Source organism: Chelonia mydas, chromosome 5 (genome assembly GCF_015237465.2).
Source record: "Chelonia mydas isolate rCheMyd1 chromosome 5, rCheMyd1.pri.v2, whole genome shotgun sequence".
Taxonomy (NCBI): domain Eukaryota; kingdom Metazoa; phylum Chordata; order Testudines; family Cheloniidae; genus Chelonia; species Chelonia mydas.
In genome coordinates, this window is record NC_051245.2 from 132,674,607 (window position 1) to 132,688,445 (window position 13,839).

The following is a 13,839-nucleotide window of genomic DNA, read 5'->3' on the forward strand; positions in this document are numbered from 1 at the left end:
CCAGTCATCCTGGACTTCCCCCGATCACCATGAGTTTTCAAAGATAACGGCCAATGGTTCTGCAATCACATCCGCCAACTCCTTTAGCACCCTCGGATCCAGCGCATCTGGCCCCATGGGCTTGTGCTCATCCAGCTTTTCTAAATAGTCCCAAACCACTTCTTTCTCCACAGAGGGCTGGTCACCTCCTCCCCATGCTGTGCTGTCCAGTGCAGTAGTCTGGGAGCTGACCTTGTTTGTGAAGACAGAGGCAAAAAAGCATTGAGTACATTAGCTTTTTCCACATCCTCTGTCACTAGGTTGCCTCCCTCATTCAGTATGGGGCCCACACTTTCCTTGACTTTCTTCTTGTTGCTAACATACCTGAAGAAACCCTTCTTGTTACTCTTAACATCTCTTGCTAGCTGCAACTCCAGGTATGATTTGGCCTTCCTGTAGGATTCATACAAGGTTCATGCACCTGGCAACATTCAGGGCACACCCGGAGTGTTGTATAGGAGCTGTGCACACACAGCTCCTCTCAAGGGCATGAACCTTGGAATCTCGCCCCGATGACATGAACCGTGGGAAGCCTCCCAGGACTGGGCTCAAGGCCCGAGAGCAAGGAATGCGGTAGATAGAAATTGGTAAATAAGAATGTTAAACAAGGCCAGTGTATTCCTTTTATCTGTTGGAGAATGTAATGCGCGGGGGGAGAGAAAGAATAAAGGAGAGGGTGGAAAGCTGACAGGACCAGTCCGTTGGCAGACCAGCCTGTTTGCTTGCTTAAAGCTCTGTGCTGTCTTGTATTTGAACCGCAACACCTTCCTGATTTCACTCCTGCATGCCCAAGCAATATTTTTATACTCCTCCCTGGCCATTTGTCCAATCTTCCACTTCTTGTAAGCTTCTTTTTAGTGTTCAAGATCAGCAAGGATTTCACTGTTAAGCCAAGCTGGTCGCCTGCCATATTTACTATTCTTTCTACACATTGGGATGGTTTGTCCCTGTAACCTCAATAAGGATTCTTTAAAATACAGCCAGCTCTCCTGGACTCCTTTCCCCCTCATGTTATTCTCCCAGGGGATCTTGCCCATCAGTTCCCTGAGGGAGTCAAAGTCTGCTTTTCTGAAGTCCAAGGTCTGTATTTTGCTGCTCTCCTTTCTTCCCTGTGTCGGGATCCTGAACTCGACCATTTCATGGTCACTGCCTCCCAGGTTCCCATCCACTTTTGCTTCCCCTACTCATTCTTCCTGGTTTGTGAGCAGCAGGTCAAGAAGAGCTCTGCCCCTAGCTGGTTCCTCCAGCACTTGCACCAGGAAATCGTCCCCTACGCTTTCCAAAAACTTCCTGGATTGTCTGTGCACCACTGTATTGCTCTCCCAGCAGATGTCAGGGTGATTGAAGTCTCCCATGAGAACCAGGGCCTGCGATCTAGTAACTTCCGTGAGTTGCTGGAAGAAAGCCTCGTCCACCTCATCCCCCTGGTCCAGTGGTCTATAGTAGACTCCCACCATGACATCACCCTTGTTGCACACACTTCTAAACTTAATCCAGAGACTCTCAGGTTTTTCTGCAGTTTCATACCGGAGCTCTGAGCAGTCATACTGCTCCCTTACATACAGTGCAACTCCCCCACCTTTTCTGCCTTGCCTGTCCTTCCTGAACAGTTTATATCCATCCATGACAGTACTCCAGTCATGTGAGTTATCTTCCCCTCCCCTTGTACCCCTTTCCTGTCAGTGATGGGCAACAGGCCTCATTTTGCATTGAACCCCCCAAGAAGGAATGACTCAGCTCTGGTACGGTTCCCAGCTATGACCTGCTGAGACCTCTGGAGCATTTTACTGATGAAAGGGACCCAATCCAGGAGAAAAGAAATGATTTCCTCCAACGTCCAGCCTCTCTCTCTTCTTTCTCCTTCCAGCCTGGAGCAATGTTAGTAGTCCTCACCCCACCGTTCCAGATCCCCAGAGGGGCGTGACCTGACATTGTCAGCTCTCCCCACCTCAGCTATGGACCTCTGCCACCCTCTGCAAGAGGATCGGGCACTAAATGGATTCCAGAGCCTGAGGTACCCATCACTGTCCCATGAGACGGCCCTGATGTCGAAGGCTGGTCGAGTGCCTGGTGTGAGTGTTCCTCACATGCTCCTTGCGAACCATGTGGATTGAACCATCTCACCTGTAAGATCCACTTTGACTTTGTCTGTCATCTCCTGCAGCTTCACCTCCTCTGCCTCCACCTGGGTCTCAGCTGCTTTCTTCTTCAGGGACAAGTGCGTCCACCTTCCTGGAGAGGAAGCTGTTCTCTCCGCATCGCTCTCTGCCATCGCGCTGTGGGATTGGCAACAGACACAGAGTCTTTTCATGCCTGACGGGATGGTCCATGAGCATTTTCTTCTCCGGGGCTTCTCTGGCAAGGCCTGTTCTTGGGGGCTGAGGCCAGAGCATGCCTCAATGGCTGCAGGTTGGACGAGCACTTTGTGCACATGGATCTCTCTGTGCTCCCGAGAGGTGAGTCTTTGGAAAAAGGAACGAAGCCTGGAATAGAAAGAAGGAGGAAAAGGGTTTTTCTGTCATTCTCAAAAGAAAGGGAATTAGTTTGCCCAGGATTCCCAGATCCATGAGAGTGGTCTTTTGAAGCCATCTGCTCCTCTAATAGCCAGGACTGGTTGCTACAACCAAGAACATAAGCAACACAAGACTGCCCAGACTGGGTCAAACCAAAGGTCTATTTAGCCCAGTATCCTGTCTTCTGACAGTAGCCAGTGCTGAGTGCCCCAGAAGGAATGAACAGGGAATCATCAAGCGATCCACTCCTGTTGCTCATTCCTGGCACCTGGCAAACAGAGGCTAGGGACACCATCCCTACCCATTCTGGCTAATAGCCATTCATGGACTTCTCCTGCATGAATTTATCTAGCTCATTTTTGAACTCTGTTATAGTCTTGGCCTTCACAACATCCTCCGGCAAAGAGTTCCACAGGTTAATTGTGCGTTGTTTGAAAAAATACTCCCTTTGGTTTGTTTGAAACCTGCTGCTTATTAACAAAGACGTCAAAGGGGGCACTAGGATGTGAACCAAGGACCACTTGATCTGCAGTCAAACACTCTGCTGCTGAACTCTACCCCCATGACTAGACCTGGCTGAAGGTGAAGACACATGGGACCATGGTGAAAGAGGAATTCTTCTGGGGAAGTTCTCGGGCCTGTGTTCTGCAGGAGGTCAGACTAGATGATGAGGGCTGGCCTTAGGGCCTTTGAAACTATGACTTTATGAACCTAAAGTTGTCTTTAACTGCTAGTGTGAAGGTGGCTGCTCCTGTCCAAGAGGAGATGCTTTGTCCGCGGTTTCCTTGCGGAGAGGCACCAGGACCCCTGTTCCCCCTTTCTCATAACCTTTCTTGGACAGAGCACATCACAGGTTCTCCCCTTTTGTTCTCTAACAGGAAACCTCCATCCACCATATCTGTAATTCCTGCCATCCTCGCACAGTCGCTGGCTACATTTCCTAGCCTGACTCTCACCCCATGGATCTCATGCCTCCTCTGCCAATGGACGGACATGGAAAGAGCAAAGGTCAGTTTCTGTGTTCTTTGGTCATTGCCTGGGCCTAGTTGCAAAAATGCTTCCTTCTTAACCCCACTCCTTTGTGCACAGAACATTGGGACTCTGGGAACAGATAGGGCCAAGCTGAAAACCAAGAAAGCTCTGTTCCCAGAGAAGCCAGGAAAAGGAAGAAAAGATTGTTATCTAGAAGGTTTGAGGGTCTGGAAGGATGAATTAGCAGCTGCAAATATGTTGACTTATTCTCAACTATTTGAAAATCTGGAATGTATTAGCATGGGGGAAAGAATAAGTCAACTTTCAATGAAGAATTTCCCATATTATTTAGAACATCCAGTCAGAAGTTAGGCCACGAAAACAATGACAAAGAAATCACACCGAGACCCATGATAAATGTAGGCTACAGCTGGAAAGGAATTGCAGGGGGGGATTGACACATCTATTTTCTGTAGCCCAAGGGGATAGAGTAGAATTTGTAGAGAGTTTTGAGATCCGTCACCATGAGATTATTTCTGAGAGAACTATCAAGATGACAGCCAGGGGATGGGAGTGGAGCTGTGTCACTTTCAATATCTTAAGATTAATTTCTTCTGCATTTTTTGAGCTCATTTATGTGTATTTCAATCATGTAAATTCTGAGATCGATATTATCTCAATACACAATTGGCAGTCATTACAGGAGACAAAGGGTTTATGTTCACAACTTGAAGGCAAGGAGTGCATTAGAGGCAACTCCAAGGGAAATACTATTGATGGAGATATCAATCAAAATTCTACACGAGTTTTGTCATCTTCCCTTTTGGTTATATCCATGGAAATTCACCCCGACTAGTCTGCTGAAAGATAAAATCATCTAAATCTGCCTCCAAAGAACCCGAAAGGCTGAAGCAGAAGGAGAACGGAGAGATGCCCACATTCAAATCAAAACGGAACGCTGAGACCTGCCTGTTGCCACACCAGCCCCCACCTGTCCCGAGGAGAAGGAGGCACCGACCTGTCGTGTGCGATCTAATGAGCAGGGAAAGAATCTGGGAATTACCTTCTGTAAAAACTCATCCTTTTTCTCCTCAAACACCTGTGGGAATAGCTGATTCAAGAAGTTGTTGACAGAGGGATGGTCCGCATCTCTCAGCAGCTCCTTGGGTCACCAGCCGTTGTCAACCAAGCCAGTTGGCAGACTGACGGCAGGGCAAGAATGCTGACGCCGAACACTCTTTGCTGTTGGCATCCGTGACATCACAATCAGCTTGTGCATAAACACACACAGACCCCCACCCAGAGAGACACGCACCCAGAAAAGTTAGTAACATGAACAACACTGAGAGACTCACCCAGATCGCTAGGAATTTTGATTTGGGGGAGGGGGATCATAGGCACCGACTGCATGGGTGCTGCGGGCCTGGATCACCCAGGAGCAAAAATTAGTGGGTGCTTAACACACGCTGGCAGCCAAGCTCTGCCCTCCCAGCAGTGCGTCTCGCCCGCCGGCAGCCCCACTGAGCAACTCCCCATTCTCCCTCCCAGCACTTCCTGCCCACTGGAAAACAGCTGTTTCATGGAATTCAGGATGCTCCGGGAGGGTTGGGGAGGAGCGGGGACATGGCATACTTGGGGGAGGAGATGGGGAAGAGGCGGGGTGGGGGTTTGGAGGAAGCGGTGGGATAGAAGCGGTGCAGGGTGGAGCAGGGGCAGGAAGAGAGGGGGAGGGTATAGAGGAAGGGGTTGATTTGGTGGTGGGGCAGAGCAGGGGCGGGAAAAGATGGGGTGATGCTTGGGGGAAGGGGTGGAGTGGGGGTGGGGCCTGGGGCAGAGCCGGAGATGAGCACCCACTGGCCAGAGGGGAAGTTGGTGCCTACTGAGGGGATGGACAAAGGACTGATAGAATCATAGAAGATGAGGGTTGGAAGAGACCTCAGGAGGGCATCTAGTCCAACGCCCTGCTCATGGCAGGACCAATCCCCAACTAAATCATCCCAGCCAGGGCTTCGTCAAACTGGGTCTTAAAAACCTCTAAGGAGGGAGATTCCACCACCTCCCGAGGTAACCCATGCCAGTGCTTCACCACCCTCCTAGTGAACCTAGATCTCCCCCACTGCAACGTGAGACCATTGCTCCTTGTTCTGTCTTCTGCCACCCCTGAGAACAGCCGAGCTCCATCCTCTTTGGAACCCCCTTCAGGTAGTTGAAGGCTGCTCTCAAATCCCCCCTCACTCTTCTCTTCAGCAGACTAAACAATCCCAGTTCCCTCAGCCTCTCCTCATATGTCATGTGCTCCAGCCCCCTAATCATTTTTGTTGCCCACGGCTGGACTCTTTTCAATTTTTCCACATCCTTTCTGTACTGGGGGGCCCAAAATGGGAGGCAATACTCCAGATTTGGCCTCACTAGTGCCGAATAGAAGGGAATAATCACTTCCCTCGATCTGCTGGCAATGCTCCTACTAATGCAGCCCAATATGCCATTAGCCTCCTTGGCAACAAGGGCACACTGCTGACTCATATCCAGCTTCTTGTCCACTGTAATCCCCAGGTCCCTTTCTGCAGAATTGCCGCTTAGCCAGTCAGTCCCCTGCATGGGATTCTTCTGTCCTAAATGCAGGACTCTGAACTTGTCCTTGTTGAACCTCAGCAGATTTCTTTTGGCCCAATCCTCTAGTTTGTCTAGGTCACTCTGGACCCTTCCAGCGTATCTACCTGTCCCCCCAGCTTAGTGTCATCTGCGAACTTGCTGAGGGTGCAATCCATCCCATCATTCAGATCATGAATGAAGATGGTGAATAAAACCGGCCCCAGGAGTGACCCATGGGGAAGCAGGGGAGGGGGTGGAGGAGAGGGGCACACAGTGAGGGGCAGGGACCCCACAGAGGGGGGAGCAGTGGAGGAGAGGGGGAACTCAGCCAGGCAGCGGTGGGCGGTGTGGGCTGGGAGAAGGGGCGAAGCAGATACAGGAAGAGATGGAGCACAGGCGGGGCACTGGGGCCCAGGCACCTGGGGCCTGGTCATCGTCGGTGGTGCCGGGGAGGCGCCTGTTCCACCCACCGCCTGTGCTTCCCCGGAGGGATCTCCAGACTGTCAATGCTGTCCGGAGCTTCCCTTCCCTGCCAGGCCTGAGCAACCAGTGCTTGTAACTAGGCCACTCACAGCCTCCCCGCGGGGAGCGTATGGACACAAACCGGCTGGAGAGAAGTTATAGCAGGAATCGCTGGAGACTCGGGGAGCATCTTCAGCGGATGAGGGTGACATACCCCACAGGAGCTGAATTTCCCACTCGGGTCTAAGTCGTGCCGTGTGGATGGGGCAGCACGGTTGGGAGGCTCTGTTTGCTCCGGTGGATCCACTGGGGGTTGATGCAGTGGGGGTCTAGTGAAGACCCACTAAATTGACAGCAGAGCGCTCTCCGGTCGACTTTGGGACTATGCCGGGATCGACAGGAAGAAGGGAAGTCGACCGAGGAGTGTCTCCCGTCGACCCAGCCCAGTGTAGACACAGCAGTAAGTCGACCGAAGCGACGTCAAATCCAGCTCTGTTATTCACGCAGATGGAGCAGCGTAACTTAGGACGATTTACTGCGGTAGGAGAGACACAGTGTGAGGCCTGAGTTTCCCCTGCAGTCTGGATGCTCAAACACCGGCTCGGCAACACAAGTCAGCAAGCCCAGGCCACATAGAGACAGGCTCAGTGTGCAGTGTGGACAGACCCTCAGACAACCCCAGTATTGTCAAATGAGGAAATCCTTCCTGTGTTTTGACTTGCTGGTAGAAGAGCCGAGTGACCTTGGAGCTCACTGAGCTTCACTGACAAACGCAGCGCTCCAGCACCTGAGCTCTCGGGCTCCCTGTTGAAAGGAAAGCTTCATGAGTGACCAAGGTCAAAGAGAGGTGCTCATCTTTGGCCAAGGGCAGGGAGTCCCACCCTCAAAGCGAGAACATTTCTCTCTTTGTCTGTCTGTGTTGGGGCAGGAGCGATAACACGTCCTCCTGCATTTGCTATTTCAGAGAGTAGTTTCTGGCTGTCTTCTCAAACACAGGGTGCGAAACAGGCCTCAAACCTGACTGAGAGGAAACAAGAACGATGCAGCTCGACTGAGCCAGCTGAGAATTGAGATGTGCCCCTTTGCTCGAGTGAGGGAATGACCTGTGAGGGGACTGGAAACCTGACCGGCCAATTCTTAACTTGCACTCTCTCAGCATCTTTTCTCTGAGTGCCGTCACTGTAGCTTCAATACTCCAGCACCGGACGCCCTGCCAGCTCTGGGCCCGACAAGCTTTCCTTGGGATTGGATTCTGGAGAGCAGAGGTGCAGGGAAGCAACAGGTGCATGTGACTCCGTGGTGAGGTTTTCCTTGCAAGACGTGTGTGTGAGTCTGTGTGTGTAGGAAGCACTGAGGGTGGCACTCTCCCTGAACCCACAGAGGGCGAGGGTGGTGGGAGCGAGACAGTAGAAGTATAAAGGGGCAAGGATGGGCAGAACGATGATGACTGTGTTGTGTTTCATTCCTTAGATGTGGTGCCACCGCCTTTCCTTTTAGGCTTGTAGTTTCCCAAGGGTAAAAGTAACCATCTGTCCAGCTACAAGGGCGTGTTTGTGTTCATTCCTGCGAGCCACACAGGGGTTTGATGTTGCTGCTTTCAATCCTCTGGCTCTGCCGGGAGAAGGGGCAATTCAGGCCATCACTGAGCTGAGGGAGGGAGATGATTTTCTGACAGGGAGGGACGCCTCCTCCTAAAGGTGCTTGGCAGGCAGCCCTCCTTCCCAGGTCCGTCCTGACAACCCCCAGTTGAAAAGGGGCCCTCCCCAGCCCTCCTCAGCGCGGTGACAATGAGCGAGTGAGGGAGCATGGGGGAGAGGGAGCGACAGAGGGGAGGGAGATGGCATGAGCGGGCCGGGACCTCGGCGAAGGGCGGCACAAGGGTGTTCAGTTTTGTTGGGTGCGGAAGTTGGCAACCCAAGATCCAGGGGCAACAATTCCAACCTCCACAGAGGCTGGGCAGGGGCAGGACATCAGCTTGGAGGGGCGGGGTGGGTGGGGCAGTCACATCACAAAGGCCTTTTGCAGGAACTCAGCCCATTTGGCAAAGGTGGTGGGGAGGGGGTGACCTCACAGAGAGACCCCGACATCAGCGGGGCAGGGTCGAGGTGCAGGGCCAGGGCAGTCGCTGAGACCCCCCCGGCTTTGCTGCCGCATGTCTCCTTCTCCAGGTCTCCCCTCGAGGACGGGGAGAGAATTAGGATTCACGTCTGTGAGCATGAGGAGGAGCCTCTGTGGAGTTTTCTCCTTTCCTACCACTGGTTGTGCCAGAAAACGAACTTCCCTTGGACAAGGTCAGAGGCTCCGAGAGGTTTGGAACCTGTTGGGTCTGATCCACCTGGTGCAGGCAGAATTCTCGGCACAGGAAACACTGGCTTAAGGGGGCAGAATTTGATTTCCTACCTCGGACTTTGACACTTGGAATCCCTGGGGACTTTGGGGTTTATCCTTTTTGGTTTCCCTTTTCCTCTTTTCTCCTCTTTTCTTGCTTCTTTTTCCCCTTTTCCCTGCTTCCCTCCTGCTACCAAGGAGGGGGGGGGTGTGGAGTGTGGGCGAGGGAGGGAGGGTTGTTCTCATTGCGGGAGGTCCTCACAAAGAGGTGGGTCCAGATCTGAGAGTGATCCCCTCTGATGGTGACCTGGGCTGTCCTTTGAGACATCTGGTGAGACCTCTCAGCCTCCCGCCCCTCAGCGTCTCAATGCTGACTGGCTGAGCAGGGGGCTATCGACAGCGAGGAGACTCAGGTCCTTTTGGTCTCCTTTCAAATCAGGCAAATGAGTCACAACCAATCCAATGTATGGGATTAATCTTGCTGCTTCTCTCCATTAATTGTCTCTTAGCAGTTCATGATCTCCTCTCATGTTCTAGGTCTTCTAAAATACTTGCTGAATAATTCCTATGAACAACTGTTGGTCTGTAGGTCACCTGAGAGCCCTTTATTCTGATTGGTCAATGTATGAGATTCAAGATGTGACAGACAGGTTGAAAGTCGGGAGCAGTGTTTCCTCTAATTTGTTAGGTCCGTGTAGGGAATGAATTTTGTTATGTGCACTGTCATAAATATAAAGGGAAGGGTAAACCCCTTTGAAATCCCTCCTGGCCAGAGGAAATCTCCTCTCACCTGTAAAGGGTTAAGAAGCTAAAGGGAACCTCGCTGGCACCTGACCAAAATGACCAATGAGGAGACAAGATACTTTCAAAAGCTGGGAGGAGGGAGAGAAACAAAGGGTCTGTGTGTCTGTCTATATTCTGTCTTTGCCGGGGATAGACCAGGAATGAAGCCTTAGAACTTTTAGTAAGTAATCTAGCTAGGTACGTGTTAGATTATGATTTCTTTAAATGGCTGAGAAAAGAATTGTGCTGAATAGAATAACTATTTCTGTCTGTGTATCTTTTTTGTAACTTAAGGTTTTTGCCTAGAGGGGTTCTCTATGTTTTGAATCTAATTACCCTGTAAGGTATTTACCATCCTGATTTTTACAGGGGGGATTTTTTTTTATTTCTATTTACTTCTATTTCTATTAAAAGTCTTTTTGTAAGAAAACTGAATGCTTTTTCATTGTTCTCAGATCCAAGGGTTTGGGTCTGTGGTCACCTATGCAAATTGGTGAGGCTTTTTATCCAACATTTCCCTGAAAAGGGGGGGTGCAAGTGTTGGGAGGATTGTTCATTGTTCTTAAGATCCAAGGGTCTGGGTCTGTAGTCACCTAGGCAAATTGATGAGGCTTTTTACCAAACCTTGTCCAGGAAGTGGGGTGCAAGGTTTTGGGAAGTATTTTGGGGGGAAAGACGTGTCCAAACAGCTCTTCTTCAGTAACCAGTATTTGTTTGGTGGTGGTAGCGGCCAATCCAAGGACAAAAGGGTGGAATATTTTGTACCTTGGGGAAGTTTTGACCTAAGCTGGTAAAGATAAGCAACATAGTGCACCAGCGGAGAGCGGTTCACAGTCAACAGAAACAGCTCCATCCCCTATATCGCTTCCAGAGGGACCAAGCCTAGGTCCACAATCCCATGAGGAACTGATGTCTCCAACATCAAGGGAACGGTTCCAGACCGAACAGGAAGCAGATGAAAGCCTCCAGAGAGCTTGGACGGCGGCACGGAGCAACCCACCGCCTCTCAGCTCTTCTAATCGATCCAGGTTTGTTGCAGAAAGAGGACTTTTATACAAGGAAACTCTTTCTGGTGGACACCAGGAAGACTGGCATCCGCAGAGACAGTTGGTAGTTCCAACTAAATACCGGGTCAAGCTCTTGAGCTTAGCCCATGATCACCCTAGTGGCCATGCTGGGGTGAACAGGACCAAAGACCGTTTGGGGGGGTCATTCCACTGGGAGGGAATGGGCAAGGATGTTTCTACCTATGTCCAGTCTTGTGAGGTGTGCCAAAGAGTGGGAAAGCCCCAAGACCAGGTCAAAGCCCCTCTCCAGCCACTCCCCATCCTTGAGGTTCCATTTCAGCGAGTAGCTGTGGATATTCTGGGTCCTTTTCCGAAAAAGACACCCAGAGGAAAGCAGGACATACTGACTTTCATGGATTTTTCCACCCGATGGCCGGAAGCAGTAGCTCTAAGCAACACCAGGGCTAAAAGTGTGTGCCAGGCACTAGCAGACATTTTTGCCAGGGTAGGTTGGCCCTCCGACATCCTCACAGATGCAGGGACTAATTTCCTGGCAGGAACTATGAAAAACCTTTGGGAAGCTCATGGGGTAAATCACTTGGTTGCCACTCCTTACCACCATCAAACAAATGGCCTGGTGGAGAAGTTTAATGGAACTTTGGGGGCCATGATACATAAATTCATAAATGAGCACTCCAATGATTGGGACCTAGTGTTGCAGCAGTTGCTCTTTGCCTACAGAGCTGTACCACACCCCAGTTTAGGGTTTTCCCCATTTGAACTTGTGTATGGCCGTGACGTTAAGGGGCCATTGCAGTTGCTGAAGCAGCAATGGGAGGGATTTACACCTTCTCCAGGAACTAACACTCTGGACTTTGTAACCAACCTACAAAACACCCTCCGAACCTCTTTAGCCCTTGCTAAAGAAAACTTACAGGATACTCAAAAAGAACAAAAAGCCTGGTATGATAAACATGCCAGAGAGCGTTCCTTCAAAGTAGGGGACCAGGTCATGGTCTTAAAGGCGCTCCAGGCCCATAAAATGGAAGCATTGTGGGAAGGGCCATTCACGGTCCAGGAGCGCCTGGGAGCTGTTAATTATCTCATAGCATTCCCCACCTCCAACCGAAAGCCTAAGGTGTACCATATTAATTCTCTAAAGCCCTTTTATTCCAGAGACTTAAAGGTTTGTCAGTTTACAGCCCAGGGAGGAGACGACGCTGAGTGGCCTGAAGGTGTCTACTACGAAGGGAAAAGTGATGGTGGCGTGGAAGAGGTGAACCTCTCCGTGACCCTTGGGCGTATGCAGCGACAGCAGATCCAGGAGCTGTGCACTAGCTATGCGCTGACGTTCTCAGCCACCCCAGGACTGACTGAACGGGCATACCACTCCATTGACACAGGTAATGCTCACCCAATTAGGGTCCAACCTTACCGAGTGTCTCCTCAAGCTAAAACTGCTATAGAACGGGAGATCCGGGATATGTTACAGATGGGTGTAATCCGCCCCTCAAAGTGCATGGGCATCTCCAGTGGTTCTAGTTCCCAAACCAGATGGGGAGATACGTTTTTGCGTGGACTACCGTAAGCTAAAATGCTGTAACTCGCCCAGACAACTATCCAATGCCACGCACAGATGAACTATTAGAGAAACTGGGATGGGCCCAGTTCATCTCTACCTTGGACTTAACCAAGGGGTACTGGCAGGTACCGCTAGATGAATCTGCCAAGGAAAGGTCAGCCTTCACCACACATCTCGGGCTGTATGAATTTAATGTACTCCCTTTCGGGCTGCAAAATGCACCCGCCACCTTCCAAAGACTTGTAGATGGTCTCCTAGCGGGATTAGGAGAATATGCAGTCACCTACCTTGACGATGTGGCCATATTTTCGGATTCCTGGGCAGACCACCTGGAACATCTACAAAAAGTCTTTGAGCGCATAAGGGAGGCAGGACTAACTGTTAAGGCTAAGAAGTGTCAAATAGGCCTAAACAGAGTGACTTACCTTGGACACCAGGTGGGTCAAGGAACTATCAGGCCCCTACAGGCCAAAGTGGATGCTATCCAAAGGTGGCCTGTCCCAAAGTCAAAGAAACAGGTTCAATCCTTCTTAGGCTTGGCCGGTTATTACAAACGATTTGTACCACAATACAGCCAAATCGCCGCCCCACTGACAGACCTAACCAAAAAGAAACAGCCCAATGCTGTTCAGTGGACCGAAAAGTGTCAGAAGGCCTTTAACCAGCTTAAAGCGACACTCATGTCTGACCCTGTACTAAGGGCCCCAGACTTTGACAAACCGTTCCTAGTAACCACAGATGCATCTGAGCGTGGTGTGGGAGCAGTTTTAATGCAGGAAGGACCGGATCAAGAATTGCACCCTGTAGTGTTTCTCAGGAAGAAGCTGTCTGAGAGGGAAAGCAACTGGTCAATCACTGAAAAAGAATGTTATGCCATTGTCTACGCTCTGGAAAAGCTACGCCCATATGTTTGGGGACGGCGTTTCCACCTACAAACCGACCATGCTGCACTGAAGTGGCTTCACACCATCAAAGAAACTAACAAAAAACTTCTTCGGTGGAGTTTAGCTCTCCAAGATTTTGATTTCGACATCCAACACATCTCAGGAGCTTCTAACAAAGTGGCTGATGCACTCTCCCGTGAAGGTTTCCCAGAATCAACTGGTTAAAATCGTCCTTGAGATGTAGAAAATATTGTTAGTCTTTATGTACTTGGTAGTATATTTAGAGATGCATGTGTCTTATTAACTCTGTTTTCCTAGAGCTCCAGGAAGAAATCCCAGCCAGTGTTTCACCCTAGCTGAGATTTGGGGGGCGTGTCATAAATATAAAGGGAAGGGTAAACCCCTTTGAAATCCCTCCTGGCCAGAGGAAAAATCCTCTCACCTGTAAAGGGTTAAGAAGCTAAAGGGAACCTCGCTGGCACCTGACCAAAATGACCAATGAGGAGACAAGATACTTTCAAAAGCTGGGAGGAGGGAGAGAAACAAAGGGTCTGTGTGTCTGTCTATATTCTGTCTTTGCCGGGGATAGACCAGGAATAAAGCCTTAGAACTTTTAGTAAGTAATCTAGCTAGGTACGTGTTAGATTATGATTTCTTTAAATGGCTGAGAAAAGAAT